This window comes from Dermacentor andersoni, chromosome 7, assembly GCF_023375885.2.
Source record: "Dermacentor andersoni chromosome 7, qqDerAnde1_hic_scaffold, whole genome shotgun sequence".
NCBI classification, from domain to species: domain Eukaryota; kingdom Metazoa; phylum Arthropoda; class Arachnida; order Ixodida; family Ixodidae; genus Dermacentor; species Dermacentor andersoni.
In genome coordinates, this window is record NC_092820.1 from 98,539,021 (window position 1) to 98,559,735 (window position 20,715).

The 20,715-nt window shown below is 44.8% G+C and overlaps 1 long non-coding RNA gene across 1 annotated transcript in view; it reads left to right on the forward strand.

Annotated features, from left to right (window-relative positions):
* The window catches only part of LOC129380100 (uncharacterized), a 65,579-nt gene extending 58,754 nt beyond the window's left edge, over positions 1 to 6,825 (forward strand). The window contains exon 5 of the long non-coding RNA XR_007600197.3: positions 5,560 to 6,825. This is a non-coding gene — a long non-coding RNA (uncharacterized lncRNA). The remainder of the gene's footprint in view (positions 1 to 5,559) is intronic.
* The last annotated feature ends 13,890 nt before the right edge of the window (positions 6,826 to 20,715 follow it).

Consider the following 20,715-nt stretch of genomic DNA (forward strand, 5'->3'; position numbering starts at 1 on the left):
CGCGATTGTCCAGGCTGCGCCGTTATCGCGGCCTAAGACAGTCTAGTCTGATCGCCTGAGGCGAAATTGAACGTCGGCTTTTCGAACGTGTACAAGGTAGCAGCTCTGATTGCATGTATGCGCGACGCGAATGGCGTAGAACTTTGTGGAAGGCATACGGGTCCAAGCGATTACTCTGGAACATTCGACGGCTGATCTATAAAAACCGACGCGCTTGACCCACTGACAAGATTTTGGACGATCGCCGAGTGTGTTCGCCGCTACTGTTCTTTGAGTGTAGCCTGTTTTTGAGGGCACAAGTTCGCCCAATAAAACACTCGTTTCGTTAGTCACAGTTTTGCCGCCTTCTTAACCGTCACTACCACGTGACAATATTGAGAGAAGAAAGGAGACCGCTATATCTGGCTTTTATAGAAATTACAGGAACGTATGCCAACGTAGACCGCAACGTATTGTTTATTCTTCTGGAAGAGGAAGGCATAGGCAACGACTGTATGTAGCTTCTGAGAGAGAGTTGCCTAGAAAGTGCCATTCGCATTAAATCGGAAGGGATGATGAGTGAGGAGAAATTTGATATCACCAAGGGTCTGAGATGTGGGTATCCTCTATCTACGCTGCTGTTTTTTATGTGTATGGTAAATATGAAAAAAATATTAAAAAATGCCGCTAGAAGGCATCAGTGCCGGGTTTACTCTCACATGCAAATAGAGGGGCTTGTCCAATAGCAGAGCATCAGTTTCCAGTACGTTGTGCTCCGGGTTATGTGTACATGTGTAATAGTCCCAGGACTGATATTTAGAAAATCAGTTGTTTGATTCAAGTCAGGGCTACAATCAGGATTCGATGGCAACCAAAGGTCCATGGAATGCCTCACTTCGGGCGCTTACGGGAAGACTGCTAATGAAACTCTGCATGGTAATAGAGGCTGGACACGTCTCTAAGTGGGGAAAGGTCAGAGTGAAATTTTATTTTGAGGAAAGACCAAGGAATATAAAAAAGCAAATTGGTTGCGAGGGTTCAGGCAGTGTTCATCTATTATGTATTTTCACAGGAAAGCATAGATTCACATTCGATGAAAATACCTAGGAAGCTTACCATCAATTATGTGACTGGTACAGTAAGCAACATGGCAAAAATTCGCAGTTCCGCCCGAAAGGCGAGACGCCGATTGCGACAGCAAATTAGTAGACAGGTATAGGTAGTAAAGACAGTAGATTTATCGGCCGTATAAATTTGTATACATTCGCTTACTAACTACATAACAATGATAGAATGTGCAAGCATGACTCAACGAGGGCGTACAAAGAAGCAGACAAACAGACAGCGCGGTACTTTTGTGTCTGCTTTCTACGTCCTTGTTCAGTCGCGCTTACACATTGTATCATGGATTGAAACCAACTAGGCCGCCAACGTGTTTAACCTAAATTAAGCAGCACGGTGTCACGCGCGCGCAGGTAAACATGAATACATCTCGCTTGATGAGCGCAGAATCTCGCTGTCAAAATGCTAGATTAAGGAATCGCGGAAGCAGCAAGTGAAATTGACCTATATGCAACCCTCACTTAAACGCGAACGAAACTTCCAAAGCGCAGTGCATACGAAGGTATCGGCACAACGCGCACACTGCAAACATCACCAATCGCTTTGAAGGTGAGGTCCGCGCGGGCGTGAACTTTGGCCACGTCGCCGATTGCTTTCAAAACACAAGAGCGCCGGCAACGCGTGCGTGCGGCGCCCGGCAAAGGCGTCGACTACGGCGTCAGCGATTCGCGTGGCCAACGCTGTAGCAGAAGCCGCGTTTTTTTTTTTTTTTTTTCACTCTGTACCGGGTGGTGGTTGACAAGGAGGTCGAGGCACCTTAGAAGCCGCCGGAAGGGAACTCCCCTCCTCCTTCGCCAGCCCCCCGCCACCCCATGACTCGCGGGCGACACCAAAGGGCACGTCTCCGAGCCAGGCTCCTCACTCGCGAACGCGAGATTGAACCGCGTTCGCCGGCTCACGCTCACACACTTTCACTCATACGAAACCTTACGGCGACGCCGACGGCACAAACGCGGCTGGAGTATCCATACGTCGGTCTGCGTAAAGTTAGAGACGCCCAGGGAATCTCATGGGTGGTGCCAATGCAAAATATTGTTATTTTGAGTAACTTCCTCAGAATAAAGGAACGAAATCATGAAGGAAAAAAACTTGCGATACCTCAAAGAGAAGCTGCTTGCTTTTCGGAGCGAGATCAGGATGCCTTAGAACGCATGCCTCTAAAGCGAGGTACTACACTCAGGAAGAATAAGGTTGTGCTACCTACGGAAAAGTTACGGAAATGATGGAACAAAACATGTGAAGCTGTCTACCAAGATTTTTGTTTAGGCTCCCCTGAGCTACTTGACTTCCTTGGGTTTAGGGTTAGCACGGTGAAAGTAAATATCTCCACAACAGACACTAGTAAGAGACGATTGGAGGACTCGTGGTAGAAAAATAGACAGGCCACAAACGGCGCTGACGAACACAAGATGTCTAGTAGTGGTTAAGTAAGTTTGGTGCTGGAAACTCTTTTGTTTTCTCTGTGTGTCTGGTCATAAAGATCGGTAGGAGATTAGGCAAAATAAGAACAAGAGCTTGGTGGCGCACGCCACCACCTCATTTCAAATGGGACCGGCAACGCATCCATTCATCGAGCCAAAGCGCGAGAGATGAGCTCGGCTGCCGCATTAGGCGTTTCTCCTACGCATGTACATGTACCTGCGTGTAGGCATTTCCGACGCCACCCGCACGCTTCGCTGCGGCGTTGCTAAAGGGTGTAAAGTTTTCACAGGGAAGCCCGACTGGGCATTACGCGTCTTGTCCTTAAAACGTGTCGACATTAGCAATATGGTGTGTCGCTTTCTTGATTTACTGTTAAGCGCATTGCCAGCGACAGTCGTCGTAAGATGGTCTCTACCGATCTTTCTCATCACTGCAGTTCAAAATTGACCCATACCCATTCTTAAAGATTCAGCGGGAATGTTCACATGCATAGGTCTACATGCCCAATTTCCTGTACCCAATGGCCCAACTTGTACATTCGGGCGCATACCTAGTGCGACATGCACTTTCGCGCATATTCAGTGACTCATGTCGAATATTCGTGCACATACCGACTGCCTCACAGCAGCTGCGCATATTCTGTTGTCTAAGTTGTATATTCTTGAACGTACTCATTCGCACACTCCCAGTTGCACTTATGCAACGGTCTGCCTTGTCAATTTACAAGTTGTATGTTCTAGTAGATACCGAGTTGTCCATCTTGGCGTGAAATGTGTTGCAAATGGGTATCACAGAGAAAGTGAGTGACCATCCCAAATAATGGCAATACATGGCCTAAGAAATTTATGTCATATTCGTTGGATGACTACTTGCTAATGCCAGCTGTCTCATGACGAATGTAGCAGCGCGAATAGTGCAAACACATGACCAGCTTTCTATGCATGGCATAAGTGATTAGCTTCTGGCAATCTTGCGAGACAGATATGTGAGAAGACGTCCTTTAGGGTATGAGAATAAATCACTTCTCGTTTGCGATATACTTGGAAATCTTGTTTAGTACATTGCTCCAGGATGGCATGCTTCCGGATGACCGGAAAACAGCGATAATTAAACCCTTACATAAATTGGGAAATAAGAATTGCATAAAAAACAATCGACCCACTTCTCTGACTTCAGCAAGATGCAAAATTTTGGAACACATAATCTATAAGCATGTAATCGGTTTTTTTGATTAGCATTGCGTATTGACAAACCCTCAACACGGATTTCGGCAGGGCTTTTCCACATACACTCAGTTAGTAGAAACAATTCAGGATTTTGCAAACACAACAAATAAAAGAAACAAACCGACGCTAGAATCATGAATTTCAGGAAATCGTTTGACAAAGTAGCCCATAAAAATAACTGTGAAATTGGGTTTTATACTTAGAAACGATAAGTTATTAAAATGTATACAAACGTACCTAACCAACGGCTTCCATTTCGTTAGGATAAACCAGACATCCTCCAACACACTACCTGTTGCTTCTGGCATCCCCCAGGTATCCGTGCTGCGTCCTGTTTTACTCTTGCTTTATGTAAACGACATTGACTACAATCTATTTGTCAAAATTAAACTTTACGCAGATGACTGCATACTATATGACGAAATTCAGTCATCCCAAGATCAAATCAGGCTGAATAGTGACTTTAGCAAAATAGTTGCATGGTGCCATCAATGGCAAATGGCTACTAACTATGAAAAAACCGTCTTTATGAGAATAACATTAAGAAAAAAGCCCCTTCTCTTGCACTATTTCGCCCAGACCACTTATATATCCGAAGTATCTCACTATAAATATCTCGGTATACACATACCTCCCAATCTTTCCTGGTCAGAACATACTTACACTGTAATGGCTAATTGTCTTCCCAAATTGTGCGCTCTCAGACGGCCACTAAAATTCTCCACACCAGCTGCCCGCCTCCTAGCATATAATACAATAGTTCGTCTTACTTTAGAATATGCAATAATCATTTGGGACCCCTACACAAAAACAAACGTTGAAAAGTTAGAAAGACTTCAAAGAAAGCTCTCCGACTTATCTACAATTCTTACGGTCAAACTTCTATAACCGATCTCCTTAAACGAAATGGCTGCTCTTCAATTATAGAAAAAATCGTGTTTCTCGATTAAACATTTTTTTCCAGCTAATGAATAGCCGCTACCATACTGATACCCCGCACATCTCAACACATTTAACTGGCTATGCTACTCGTCATAAACACTCTCTAGCAGTAACCCCGTTAAAACCGCATAACAACTGCTTCAAATACCCTTATTTTACAACAATAGTTAATTGGAATAAACTTCCTGATGAAGTTGTTACACCAAATTTTGTATCCTGTTTTCAGGCGCACCTGCTTTCATGAATGAACCACACGTAGTTTACTTGCTCCTTTTTCATGCATTCTGTCCTTTTGCCATGTTGAATTGAAGCGTCGGCATGATTACGTGAACTGTACGTTTGTGTGAATGTACTTGTATGTTCCCATCCGGCTAAGATCTTGTAGCAGATCGCAGTACCTATAAATAAATAAATAAATAAATAAATAAATAAATAAATAAATAAATATATTTTCGGTGGCTCATGCCACCGCGCCAGCTCGAGCGCTATTTGCTCTCAGGGCTTGGCACCGACGCTCTAGGATCGCCAATCATGCCGATGGCGCTCCCGCTACAACGTAACATATCTGCGCTAGGCTAGCATGCAGATATCTTTTCTCCTCAGCCAGTGCAAGAGCTAGATACAGCTCGTGAGGTTGCATTACGCAAAAAGCTTTGGATGGTACCCTACACAACCGCGTACAGTACTGTGTCAGATGGTAATGATTATGATAGCTAGCAGTGACCTGAAACGACATCGAATAATTTGATCTAACCATTTTTTACCACTACTTAGCAGGAGAATAAGCTCGATTGTCTTAGTGCAATTGTGCTGTGCAAAAAGCTGCGTACAACCCGTCCTCAATACCTTGCTTTTTTTTCTTTCTCAGGTAATACCAACAAATACGACCTGCGAGTTTGGAACTCATCCAATATAGCCGCTTCGGCTAAACCGTGTCTTCCAGCGTTCAGCAAACACCAACACCCAGGACACCTCACTTACAAAAATATATGCCAGGACATATTCCACAAAACATCGCCGAACGCGAATGTTAAAGGACAACAATCCAGAATGCAGGCTTTTTGTAGCGCCGCAGCATGACCTACAAACGGCAGAAGGGAGCACCTAATACGACCACTTAGCACGCAAACTCTTTGCATGGAAATAATATACATTTCACAGTATTACATATTCTACGTTGAAATAAAGGGAAGAGTGCACAAAATATATTGTTAGGAAGGCATAATATTGCCATAAAATCAGAAATGATGTTATCTTGACAGTTCATCGAAGCCTCAATTGAAGGTTAGCCGCAATACCATTCCTGCATATTAATTCGCATCGCCTAAAGAGTTTGCGTCCTCTATGACGTCGGTGTTGTGTTGTCTGCACGGCGTCAGTTAACTATCAACTAGCCACGTATTCGAGGCACGGTTAGCAAAGGAGCCTGCACCATAGAGAAAGAAAAAAAAGGTAAGACTGGACACTCCCATACACCCCAGCGGCCCAATCGACCCTAGCGCGCCTGACGGTTGGTGAGAGCAACTGGCCTGCACTTCCTGTTCCTGTTTCGCTGGCGCAAAATTTGGATTACTCCGCGTCACCGACGCTAAGCTCTAGCCGAAGCTTGTCATTTCAGGCCACTTTTCGTCACCGAAATGCCTGCACTGCCAAGACAGTCAGTGGAATATAATACAGTCGTTGTACATAGTCCGCCCTTCTCGCGCGGACGGGGCTACATCCATCAGAAAGATGGATATTTGTCTTCTTAAAAGAGCGTGAAACTACAAAAAATGAATAACAAATCGACTTTTTTTCTTCACCTGTACTGCCGTACATGCGGTTTATGCCGCACTTCAGTAAGACTATCGCACTGCGAGAAATAAATACAGGGTAACCCGCTTGATCATTGAAGCTTACCACAGTCGGAAAACGCAAGACAGATGCGTTAGCCGTACATCAATCGCGCTAAGAGAAAAAGTAATACAGTATTTCAACGAATTGCAAATGCGCTGGTTCGCAAACGATGTGGCATGCTCAAAATGAAGAGCTTCTGTTGTTGCGCATGAGGTTTGATGTTTTTTGTATTGTTGCACTATGATAAATTTTCCATACGTATATTGCTAGTTTTTCAATAAAAATTAGCTGCGAGTTCCCCGCTAGTGCATGTCTTCATTTCCTGCGGTCTGCGTGAATGTTGAGCTGTATATTTCCATCTTGTAAAATGAAGAGCAATGGCACAAAACTTCACTGCACTGCCGTTAGAGTTGATAAATCAGAAAACATCCAAATAGCAGTAATGCTTTTGATGAACGTGGTGCTGCTTATACGCTTTATGCTTCGTAGGGATGGGCAGTGGGCTAATAACGAGGACACAGTCAGTAGCAACGTAGCCATCATAAAAGAACTTGTAAAGCACGCGTAACTGGAAAATTGTCTAAAGTTAAGTTTAAGGCAGAAAAACAAGATGATTGGCAAAATCAATTATTATGATTATACACCAAAATGGTTCAAAAACCAAAGCGAACCAATTGTTATACATGCCTCGAATTATACATAAGCTCCTTTCCTACGAAAGGCAAGGAGCACTTATGAACGGGTAGTTTTAAGAATTCGACTCCAGCAATGGGGACGTCCATTAAGCCGGGAATGATCTACGTACAAGACGCCCAAAGATAGGCATCCGCAAGATAAATGCGGTTTAAAAACGACTAAAATTGCAAGAGAACTTATGGCAATTACCTGAAAACAAGTTTTGCAAATAAATAAAATATATTCTGCTCCCGAGATGAATGATTTTACACAGTCACTCAACCATTTCTGTTAAGCAGGAGGCTAAGCAACATTGTTAGTGCAAAAACAAAGCAATGAACATAGCAAAATCACAGGGACAGTGCAGGAGCAAATAATTTTATCAAGAAATGCGCAATGGGGAGAACTTTGTGAAACAGCTTAAATTGAAATATCCATTCAGCATTCCTAAGAGGGTACTAAATTGTTCTGGAGAGGTAAAATAAAAGTCGACCGAGCCTATCGCATGATGACTATCGATGGCAATGTGTTTAGCAATGAATCAATGCAGATACAGCGTATTGCCACTATCGTAAGGAGTTATAAATGAGGTGCGTACAGCCGCGGGAGTCCTGTCTCAGGCTTCCCTATGAACACGTAGTGCCATCTATTGGTGCCACTACGAACACTGCGCGTCGCCTCCGAAGGCTGCTAAATGCATAATGCGGCACCCTAGCTTCTCTCTCGAGCTTCTTTCTGGACACACTGCGCCATCTAGCGACGCTTGCTAGAAAATTGAGCGTGAAAATCTGGAACAAAAGGTGACGACTGGTGCCTGTGAACGCAGATAACTCTTCCCTGGCTTGCCGAACACCAAGTCGCACGCACTCAGTGACCCGAATCGGAAAGAGTTTCATTGAAGAGCGACACGTACCCAGTGCCTCGCGGCACAGCTTGTTAAGGCATTGGCATGGAAGAACTGAACCGAAATGCGAGTCATACAGAGCGCACTTGTGGGTAAGCCAGTTAGGTGTCGGGTTGTTGTTCTTGTGGAGGCCTTGTGAAAACGGTTTCATACCGTCCAGCACTGCCTAAATTTAAAGGATCCTTGTTTAGTATTAGAGTTCTTAGGGTAATTTACGAATTTTATTGGGTTTATGTATGTATGTATGTATGTATGTATGTATGTATGTATGTATGTATGTATGTATGTATGTATGTGTGTGTGTATGTATGTATGTATGTATGTATGTATGTATGTATCAAACTGCTTTTTTGCGAACCTGGGCCACTTCCCAAGCAAAGTGGCTGACTGCCGACTATAGGGCGGTTCTCGGCACATCACTGAGAAGCCCATCAGGCCACCATGGAGAGTTTGAGCCGTATAAAGCTGGATCTATGCTGCCAACCTCGCCGGCTGTGGCTCGGACACTGACGCCGGTCCGGGCGTGTAGAGCTGCATAATGCCGAGCGCGAAAGTTTCACTGGCTAGAGACGTCAGCGTCACGTTGGCCCGACACTGCTGGTTGATTCTTAAGGTTGCCTTCGACCGCCGGCGCCGATCTATTTTCTCCTTTTCTAGAGGAGGCCGTAATAGATGAAAAAGCGATTATTTCTCGTACAAGTACACATGTGCGACGCAGCGCCTATCGGGACAGCGGAAGGGGCAAAGAAAGAATAGAAAGCAGCGGGTCGCCTCAGTCTGCGGAAGTCGGCTCTGCAATATTAGACAGTTTTAGCAGAGCGTTTGCTTGCGCTCCGCTCCGCACACGTTTCACGCGCGCCGGTGCTATGCATTGATTTCGCTTATCTAACAAGAGCGCCTTCCAGAGATGCCACTGACGTGCTCTCAGCTTGGCGGTAAAACGATTACGAAAGCAACTACACGCTCCCTGACGCTACGCAAAATCAGGTTCCTAGCGGAACGTGGTCAGCGTCTCACGTTCCGCTGCCGCTATGTGTGCTGTGCGCACGCGCGTCAGTGTTCCCAGTAGCGTTTTGCTGAGCGGCTGCCTGCCAATTGTTGTGATAGGCCGGTCTGAGCGGAGCGGACCGTAAACGCTCTGCTAAAACTCTCTATTAGCAGGGAAGCAACCAGCAAAAGTTGTAGGCGTAGATGGAGATTTTCTTTCTGCGGTTAACTTCTCGACGCTTCTACCCACCGCCTCGGGCGTGACGAGTAAGAGAAGTAAGGTTACAGGGGAGCTTTTGACAGGAAAAATCCTTCAGTGGGCTGCTTGATCGGCGCAGCTTCGCATGGTTTGTTTGGTACTGTGCTTTGGTAATTTAAACATGCATTGGACATTTTTTTGCGGCGCATTTTCCCCTCCTACGGTCCTCCATATTTACACGTAAGTCGCACGTCTCATTTACACTGTAAACAGAAAAACACCCAGATGGGCGTTCTTCGCTTTTCCTCTAACGCATCCCCATCTGTATGTGTTTTTGCGCCCATCGAATAGGGCTTTTGGTAAGCTGCCACCTAGGTGGTCTTTTTTTCGAAATACAACGAGACTCCCATATCTACACTTCACCCCCATTTGAGTGCGAGGCTATGGAGGCCACAATGGGAGTTTTATGAATACGTGCGGCAAGCACGTAGCAAAAACTGGAGGACGCTTAAGCTTCGCCTTCAAGAGTGGAACGCGACAGCGTTATCGCACCCCGTTCGCACCGCCTACTCAAACGATCTACGCCAGCCAAACGTCGCGATCGGCACAGATAGCCGGGCCGCGACGCGCCATGAAGGCGGACGCGAGCATGGTGCGAGTGGCGTGCCACGTGTCGGGGCAGCGCCGTACATTGTGAGGAGGAGGTCTTTTGTGTTTGCCGCAAGATGGCTCTGCGTGTGCGCAGAGCGCAGAAGAAATGTAGCGGTAACGTACTTCGCTACTCGTGAAACTGCAACTTCTGTAAGTTACATGGTCATAATTACCGATATACACCGCAGTATAACTTTCTACAGCACATTTCTAAGGGAATACCGCATTTACTAGAGGCGATTTTGTCCCGCTTTGAACGAACGAACTCGTGGCTGAGTGGTAGCGTCCCCGTCTCACACTCTGGAGACCCTGGTTCCATTCCCCACCTGCCTATCTTGCAAGATATTTTTATTTATAAAGGGCCTTCTGGGATTTATCGCTCACGGCGAACGCCGCTGACGCCGACACCGACGCCGACGACACCGGCTTTTCTGCCACACGAGCTCCTTAAAGCTGTCACGTTAAAATGCTTGGTGGCGCGGTTCACGCGCACACAAGACCAGACGGAACATCACAGACCGAAATATCCGACACAGGCGATCAAGGCTCAAGGGAACTAAGCCGTCCACGCAGCTGCAACTCGAGCAGACGTTGCGCCTTCTCGGAGCGATCGCAGACGTCCGACACTTTCGCTTGCGGAATTCCGTCTGCCACAGCGTAGGGGTGATGTACCGCCACAAAGCATTTCGCCGCATGCTCGCCACACGTGGCCAAATCGATGGCTCAGGACCATTGCTGAATGGACGAAGTGACGCATACACGCGGTCCAATGGCAAATGAACTTGTTTCCGCACTTCTTCAATATTGTTTCCGTTGGCTCATCAGAGAGCTCCTCTTTGCAGACCCTTTAAGGTCATGCAACCGTCCTCGCGAAATTCTACTTATGGGCCGTGCCTCCCAGGCCAGCAAACGCTTTCGAGAGCAGATGCTACTTGCCGAAAGGAAAAATACACAATACACACATACACTGAAAAAGCAGAAAATTTATTATAGAACCAAATGTTAGAGACATAGCATGTTCACTTATTGGCAAAAAAGAAAAACTTTTTTACCACCAGTAAAAAACTATCTGGATTAGAAAGAAAACTGTACATTCCTAACATGCCAGTCACTCTTACTTTACATGTCCTAACACAATGAAATTAGGGAACGAAAGAAAAGATAAGTTAAGAAATATCATCTCGTCCCATTTTGAACTGTATATATAGATCTTGGATTGTAACGCGAAGTAGTGACACGAACACAGACTAGATGTAGACAAGACAATCGCTAATTCTTAACTCAATTTTATTAAAACGAAGCACACGCACGCGCACACACACACACAGATATATATATATATATATATATATATATATATATATATATATATATATATATCTTGGTGATTGCAGAAAAGCGCAGCATAAGAACATGACAAGGTATGAAGACAGTTAAACATACCAGGACGTAGGGAATTCAAAAAGGAAACGACAAAAAGACACTACTTCAGATTAACACACGTGTTCTGAAGATACTGAAATTCGCATCCTAACAGAGACAAAAATGCATGGATAACTCAAGTGTCTCCTAATCTTTTGATGTCGAATGCCTCGATTATTTCCCGTTTGGTTTGGCATTTGTGTCTGAAAAGAAATTTTGTGTCTTCAAGGAAAGGTTTACAACCACCATTGAAACAACGTGACGCTAGATGTGAAGCATTAGGGTTGTGTATTGAATGTTTGTGTTCTTTTAGCCTAATAGTAATGCACATGCCGCTCTGTCCAATGTTTTTCCGCACTTGAGTGGAATCTGATAAACCATACCAGTGTTTCAAGGCACAAAAGGAGGCACATGTCTAACGCCGCAATCTTCTTTTCTTTTTTGCCACCCTCTTCAAATTTCCTATTTATCATAGGGCACATGATAGACAACATGCGAGGGGGGGGCGAGAAAACTGTATTGGCGTCATATCTATTGGAAACATTCCGTAAACCATGGGATTAGCCAAAGTCCAAGATCCAAGATTGTGTTACCGTGCCAACTCGCCCACCTTTATATCCTTTTGTATATATAGACCCGCGTGTTTGAGCTGTTAGTTTGTAAAGACATTCCACAGTTCTCCAGACACTATATATTGAGCATGCAAGTCTAAGCCACCCAAAATTAACAGTCGACTATATAATGTCACCGATCAGTTGAATTTCGCACGGACAAGCATAAAACGTTGAAGGGTAATGCCGAAATACTATATTAAGGAACTTGAAATCACCACAGGAAGAAGCTAAATAATTTGGTCTAGTTATTGTACTGCATTTTGGAGCAACCTGATAAAACAAATTATAGTATGTTACGACCGAAAACCACCATCGGATTATGAGGCGCGCCGAAGCGAAGGACAGCGAATAATTTAGGAGAACCTGCGGTTCTTTAAGAAGCACGTAAATCTAAGTACACGGACGTTTTTGGATTTCGCTCAAATCGGAATGCGGCCGTTGTGGTCGGAATTTGATCCTTGGCCCTTTTGGTTATGACTAGTTGTTGTAAAAGTTCCCAACAGGGGCCCGATGTACATTTATTTTAATACAGCACACGACGTGTATTCTGCACAGATACTTTAGCATGGCTACGAAGATTGGCTGAATATCGTGCAAGGAGTGACTTTTCATTGTACCCAAAGCAAAATTTAAGCCAGCAATATAACATGTTGCATATAGAGCAACGAATAAGTACCTTCCCTGGTCATTTCCAGTAGCAGAAACTTTACACGAAATGAGTCATGCTTCTCATATTCAAGTGCCTCGCTCTCAGATATAAAATCGTCTTTGTCACAGTGACATCCCATCGTGTGATCACCCGAGCTGAGCTCACTTGAGATAGCACTTAATTGCACTTCTAATACCATATCCCTCTTATTTAAGAATCACATCCTCTTGCATTCAACATCCAGCTATAAGTTACATACTTGAAACTCTACTATGCAATTGCCGACAGGACTGGTAGTGTATCAACTAGGAGAATTTGAACCGATATAATGAAGTCAAACTGTGTGACTTTCAACTTATTCTTCTCTCTGAGGAGCCATGCTTTCCAATTATAACAAGAGGATCAAAAGAAAGAAAATTGAAAGCAAGTCTACACTTTATTCAAGGAAAATAAATACTGTTCATGCTACCTTGCAGGGTGCGCTCCACATTCCCTTTCTTCGAATCCGAATTGGTTACATTGCCATGGGTTGCAAACAGTATTGGTTTATTGTTGATCGAGAGTGGTCGAATGGACGATGTATGTCTATGGCTAGAATAGATATTTGGACAAGGCGACTTGTCAGGATGAAGCACTGTCTCAGGCTGGAGCCGTTTGGTTCCCTCGTAAATTCGTTGGCTCCAGTTTGACGTCCTTTGTTGTGCAACTATTAATGACTAACGTCGCCATTTTTTGTTTACCTTCATTATCAGCCTTTTGCTGCACAGAGAAGCTGCATTTTCTTTAGAATGTTGTTACCGTGCCCCCAAGGGAGGCGCCCGTCAGAAGAAGACGAGTTGACGTGTAGAGGTGGAATCAGCCTCTACAGCCATCTTGTTAATGCATCGTTATCTCTCTTGTAGATATAGTAAATACGCTTTTATATATGACTTCTGCAACGTTAGAAATTGTCGAAGGTGCTCCGTACCTACGAGAAACAGCAACGGAGCTCAGTAGTGGTCGTCACTTCGTAATGGACATGACGGACGAAACAGGACCCACCAAGGCGCGGCCCGCATGAACGCCTACAACCCCGGCGATTCTCCTGGCTCAGCCGCGGGATCCACGAAAGTTCTGCGGCACCGACCACCTCGACGTAGAAGACTCGATCGCCACCTGCGACCGTGTAAGTGTCTACGTCAAATGGGATCAGACAGTTATGTTGGCTAACTTGGTCTTCTACAGGCAAGGCACAGCCAAGGTATAGTATGACAACCCTGAGGAACAGCTTAACAACTGGGACACTTGCAAACGGAAGCTGAGGCACTTATTCAGCCGTCCCGCCAGGTGTAAGAGCACCGCTAAGAAAGAAATAGTGGCCCACACGCAGACGGTTACAGAATCATACATCTCTTACATCGAGGGCATGCTGGCTTTGTGCCGTAAGGCAGACAGCGATATGGCTGAGTCAGACAAGGTTGCCCGTCTATTGAAGGGGACCGCTGACGATGCTTTCAACCTGCTCATGTGCAAACATTGTGAAACGGTACAAGACACCATAACCGAGTGTCATCGCTTTGAGCAGGTCAAGAGCCGCGGAATTGCAACGCCATTCGCACGTCTGACGAACATAGCTGCGACATCATCTTGAGTTGACAGGCTAGGAGTGCAGCGACCATCATCAGATCACCTGAGAAGCATAGGTCGGCGAGAACTTGAAGCCATGGCTCGAGGAGCTCCTTTCTTCTGCCCCACTAAACCAAACAACTTGTCTATAGCACCATTTGTGCAGATAATAGACCGCAAAGAAGTCGCTAATCTTGGAGCTCATTCAGCATGTGCCATTGCCGTTTCACAGTCGCATCATACTCAAGGCCCATGTACTGGTCCGCGGTATCATGGACGCTACCAAAGTCTGTACGCACTGTAACTCTATACGCTCTTGTATTAGCTTCTACCCTCTGTGGAAATTTTCTCGTGAGCTTTGACGCTCAATTGAAACAGCTTGACGCAGCCGAACTAGGTAGGCATAGTAAACGAGTTTAGATAGAGAGATGATTTTTCGTCAGTTTTGATTTAGATGCACCGACAGGCTTATGTAGGTCGGAGAAGTATTTAGCAAGTGTTCATCACAGAGCTTCACGTTTGAGCTCCAGAAGGCCCATTCTATTCAGTTTGTTGAAATTCACAGACCTTGTATTGAAAGTGACCACATCTCCGGGGCTTACATGCCACGATCCAAGAAAGCCATTCTACCTTTCGATTCCACACATCCAAAACTAATTACCCGGAGAAACATAAAATCACGTTTAGGGTCGGCTAATTTGAAGTTCAGAATAGTCTTTGCCTGAGCTCGTTGGTTGCCCATAGCACAATTGGCTTCCAGCAGAGCGTTGTGACACGGGCAGGAAGAGACCTGTGTCGTCGTCTATTCCTTTCCGTGTCAGAACATTCTGCTGGAAGGCAATTGTGCCATCATTTGAAGTCCGGCCTATAGAGGATAAGGAAAGCTTCAGTTACCAAGTAGCAAGGTCCCAGCAGGCTGGTTTGCCTGTCTGCTCCTTCAAGTTGTTGGCGAAACACTACCTAATAGGCTGCGTAAGAAAACTGCGGTAGACGTTGTAGGCACCCTCACAGCAGAGGCGTTTTTTCAATGTTGTGCAATATGTGCTTAAGGTTTCAGACAACTTAAGCAAAGTCACAGAGAAGTATGGGTGAATCTCGTGTTTTGTGCGCCATGAAAGTTAGCAGAATTGTGCAAATGCGTCACGAGTGGTTATGTAAGGCAATACTGTACAATCAAACACGAGTGTTAGTGTGCCCCATGCGCTACTTTTGTATTGTACGAAAATGTAGTGTACACTATATAGGTTCTATATATATAGGTTGTGACATGTATAGTTACCCTGTTCAAGCATTTATATCACTACGGCAGCTCTTATCCCTCGATGACGTGCCGTTTGTATGTCATGAAGCAAAAAAATCATTTGAGCTTGTGCTGAAAAAATAAGATTCCACGCTGTCTTGTTAGTTTGATAATTGGCTTTGCCACTAAATTATTGCATATGTAGGATGTTTATATGCATCTGTGTGGGCACTGACAGAGAATATGATATGAACAATCTGCCCAATAAAAGAAAAGCTCCTATGTCACACTGCTGCTAAAATGACAGATTTACTAAACGAACGTGTGTGATGTTTTCCGAGTAACACAATTGCAGTGTCTTCAATAAGCATAATGTTTGTATTTAGTAAATACCATTCCTTCTTTTACATTCTGGAATTCTTATTTGGTGTCCACATAGTGTTTAGTATATTGTACCCTAAGTAAAATCAAGCATTACGAAACACAAGTTTTACGCACGAGTACCGCCTTTATGCACCTCACTCAAAATTGATTTTCTGAATGCTAGAGCAGGAAGTATCGTTACCATAACTGCTATTTTTTTTTCATGGCTTTCTATGTAGTGTAGGAATGGTACGCATTCATTAGAAATACTATTATTATATTTCGAAAATTCTTGTTTACCAAAGCTTCATATTAGGCAACCATGTAGAAGCGGACAATAAAATAAAACAAGGATAATATACACTCAATTTTATGTCCGCTATTGCTTAACTATTTCTCGTGGGACTTCTTGTTGAGCCAAGGAAAGAATGCTGTAATAATTGAAGTGTGCGATCTTGTGGTAAAAGTTGAATTGCAGCGGATTTACGGTAGAAAATTTATTTGTAAATTGACATATCAAGGAAATATACATCTCTATATATATGCAATGTATCACCTTAGAAAGAAGCTTTGTCATGTATCCTGCAATTTTGCAAGCACACGCATAACTTCGTGGTTGTTGAAAACTTTATGTTGATTGAATGTATGCGATCTCATAATTTCGCTCATGTTTTCTGTCATAGGTTCCAGACGCAGCTCTCATGCCATTGTTTCCATTGTAACGACTCCTTCTTCCCAATATTCAGCTTGGCACTCTCTCTCTTCTGGTTGACACATTTATTCATTGAAGGTTTTTTTTGCTGTTTACCTCTCCACAATTTCTTTTACTCAGCAGCATCTTAACAACTGCTACACCTACATCGATTTAACACCCCGACTGACTAATTCATTGGAATAGCCGCTTGGGCTTGCTGGTTTTCCATCCTGGTGTTAACAGCGCAAAACGTAGACGAGACACGAGACGAGAAGACGACACCACAAGCGCTGACTTTCAACAACGTTCATTTGAAAGAAACACGGCTTCTGATACCATTGCCCACACATGTCGCACTCACGTGATTGGGCATCATGTGAAACACGCACTTTTTCTTTTTTGGCACTCAAGATAGTGGTTCCACGTGCAAAAGCTCAAGTTCCTTTTTTTGTCAGTAACAAGGAGGGCGCGCTAACGCATTGGTCACCAAGTCTGGCAATCTGAGCTGTGTGAGTTATCTCCCGAACCAGCTGGTCATTGTGTTTTTTCAGCACTACACAGCGTCTGAATTGTGTGGATCAAGCTTTAGAGGAGCAATACTTGACATGGATACCAAGATACCTAGTTTGCCCAATATACTTCTTTCCACAATTCAAAGGTACTGAATGCACCACGGCTTCTCTGCAATCTACAAAACGGTTCTGGTGATTTATCGTGCACCCTCGCTGCTTTATAAGCTCTTCAGCATTGACGCGTCGACAAAGGCTTTTCAGTTTTTCTGGGGCAGTAAGCACCACATTAACTCCAGCTTTGCGCTCAATCTATTTCAAGCGCTGAGATAAGTTTTTGCACGTATGGTGTGGCCACGGTCCTTCGCTTCTCTTTCATTTTTGGCTTCTCGTCACCTTCCTCGCCATGGACACGCTCGAGTTTTAGGTTCTTGCTCATTTCCTCCGCAACAGGCATACGAAGGTGCGGCCTGTAACTAGCTCAAGTAAGGCGGTCAACTTGCCGACGAAAACTTTTTTCCATCGCGTGGGTGCGTGATTTTTAAAGTGCATTTCTTAGACAGGTTCGCAATGGCTCTCTTCACCAGTTTTGAATGCGCTGATAGGAATGGCCGTGGCGCCTTGTCGCCTGTGGGCTCATAGGCCCAGCAGACCTTCCCCCTGAAGAGGTCGAGTTTGAGATCAAGCAATTTCAAAGACCATTGCATGGAGACCTCTTGGGTGCCAGCAAGCGGCTGATGCGCATGACTAAAGCACGTTACTGCCTCCGAAACTGCGTCATCTGAATTCGCGCCATGGCCATCACAAAGAACTAATTGTCAACATAACGAAAGACTTTCCGGACGCTTGTTCTGGTTAGGGCATTCTGAAGTAATTTACCTTTCTGGGCAAGATAGAAATAACAAAGTGCTGGCGCAATACATGGCGCTATACAGACGCCGCGTTTCTGGAGGTACACATTCCCTTCCCTCAAAACATGAGTGGACTTCAAATATACAGACAGTAGTTCCAGGAACCCACCAGCAGAAACCCCGCAGGCATTCCGAAAAGCGACAGCACCGTGGGCATCTATAGATTTTTCCACGCACTCCAAAATCTCATCTTCGGGGATCGAATATTACAAATTTTCAACGTCTGCAGATCATGCTGCAAAGTGAGTGCTCGAATTGTCTTTTAAAATCTTTATTAGATCGTCTGAGGATTTCACCTGGAAAGGATCAAAATCAAAATCAAATGAAAGTAAATATCATGTTTATTTTCCAAAGAACATTTGGAAGGAGTCCCGAACAAAAAGTGCAAGTTAGTCCACTTGACGAGGGTTCTGGCCCCTTTTACAAGGCACAGCGAAGGTGACAAATCGACAAGCAAACAATAGAATCAAGTATACCGAACAGGATAATAACTAGTGCACAAGAACACAGGCGTACAAATGAGAACATAACCTTATCAACATATAAGTAACTTTTTCATTTTCTTTTGAAGATGTTATTTGACATGTACAAAAAATCTGCGGAGTCTTGCCCTACTACTATTTTCTATGGTTAATGTCTGTTTGTGTAGATAACTGATTAGCATAGGAAGAGAACAGCGAAGCATTTTCTCCCCATAGGATGTTCTCGAAAATGGTATTTGCCAAGGTTCCGTGCTAAGAGTGTGATTTATCGGCGTCCGAATTGTCAGATATGCAAGGGAAGCCGACAATTTTCCAGGATTGTTGATGCTTTGTTTATATCTTATCGCCAGATGATACGAGTAAACATTGCGAGTAGAAACTAAATTAAAACGATGAAAAAGTAGTTTAGTATGAGCGTGGTAATCTGCATTGGCATATATGTCGAATTGCTATATAGCATATAAGTACGAATATGCGATTTAAGTTCGTCGTTGGGGTTTTCCCCCAGACAGGGACACAGTAATTAAGATGAGAGAGGAATAGAGCATTGTAAATTTTTGGTTTAACCACTTGCGGTAAAAAGAATCGAAATTTTGGTAAAATACCGACAGACTATGCAATACGGTAAATAACGTGATTGATATGCAGATGCCCGGGCAAGTTATTATGAAAATGAACACCTCGAGTTTTAACGTAGTCCATAACTTCTACAATGCCATTACCGAGGAGAATATTACCCTCTAGCACAGCATGTGATTGTTTGGGTGAAAACAGGAAGAGGCCGTCTGAAGCCGCGAAAATCTCTTTTCTAGAGCCCAATAAGTGTTTTCCGATCCGATCCGACGCCTTTGTTTAGTAACCTTTATCTCCAATGAATTTACCCTGCTCCAGGAGTTCAATTTGTCAAGACAATCGTTTATATCGAGGTGAAGGTTCGTAGTTTTAGAGTTTCGGAACAATAGTGTCGTGTCATCCGCATAAATCAGAAATGTCGGTTTGGCGTTTATCTTAATTATGTCGTTAATGTAAACGTTAAACAGAAGGGGACCAAGGATGCTCCCTTGGGGAACACCAGAATTTACATTTTTAAATGAGGAAAGGAAATCACCCATCACTACGGCTTGTTTACGAAATTTTAGATAAGTGGTTAGAAGTTGTAGGGGTGTGCCTCGTATACCATACAGCTCAATTTTTTTAGCAACGTTATGTGGTTCAGGCGATGAAAGGCCTTTGAAAAATCGATATATTGTTGCATCTGGGTCGCAAGCCCCAAGGGTAGCGTTGGCCCGGCGGCCTGGGGCACAGCTGGAAGCATCCGAAGGTCCCGGCAAAGGATGAGTCGATTGCTAAAAGAACAACTTGTTTATTAGAGCATCGCAAAAGAGCGGCCTGTCAGGTCGACCGAAGTGGAGAGACGGGAGACCACGTTACTCGACGGAAGAAATCGGAGCCTCTCTCTTGGCGTCCGGGGCAGCTGCTTTTATGCTCTCGGAGTCGAGGGCAAGTAGGAACGGCTTGTGAGAGGCGCCCGTGACGGCGGCGCACGGACACGTTGAGACTAGAAGGTGACGCATCCGCCGGGCCGGCGCCGGTCAGATTTCCTCGCTTCGCAGTTGGGGAGCTCCTCTCCCCGGCTTCCGCGCTTTTACAAGCGAGGGCACCAACATGCACACACACACACACATGCACACACGAACACACGAACACACGTGGTATTGAAATATGCCTGGACGCGCATGGCAGGAGGCGTTGCAGCAGCGCTGAACGGGTCAAAATGTCCGCCGCTTTCAACGAAGCCCCGGCGTCCGTTGCATCCGCGCCGGCTATACCGGGCGTCGTAGGCGAAACGTAACAGACCGCCCCGCCGGGAGAAGGAGATCCCGATGGCCAGGGGACTGCATCCGCTGTCCGGAGGGATGTCGCTCGATGATGCTCGTAATCGAAGTCGGTCGTCCCTCGGCGTTTCTTGAGCGCAGCGCACAGAGAAGGCCTCGTTCTCACGTTCAGGTTCACACAGGACACTGCAAAGTGACTTCGGGAGAGTTGCCATTTTTGTTCTCGTTCCCAGCAAGCGTTAGAACTACGCCGAAACTAAACCGCTCAGTCAGCAAGCACGACACAACCCTCACTAAGCCATGCCAGGCTCTTTCCCCTTTTATACTACTGCTTAATTCCTTACAGTAGTCTAGCAGCACTCAGAACGCGTCCACAAATTGGAAAATTGCACTAGAAAGCACGTCATGACTTTGAAACACTAAACAAAAGCAACATGTTAAAAATCCT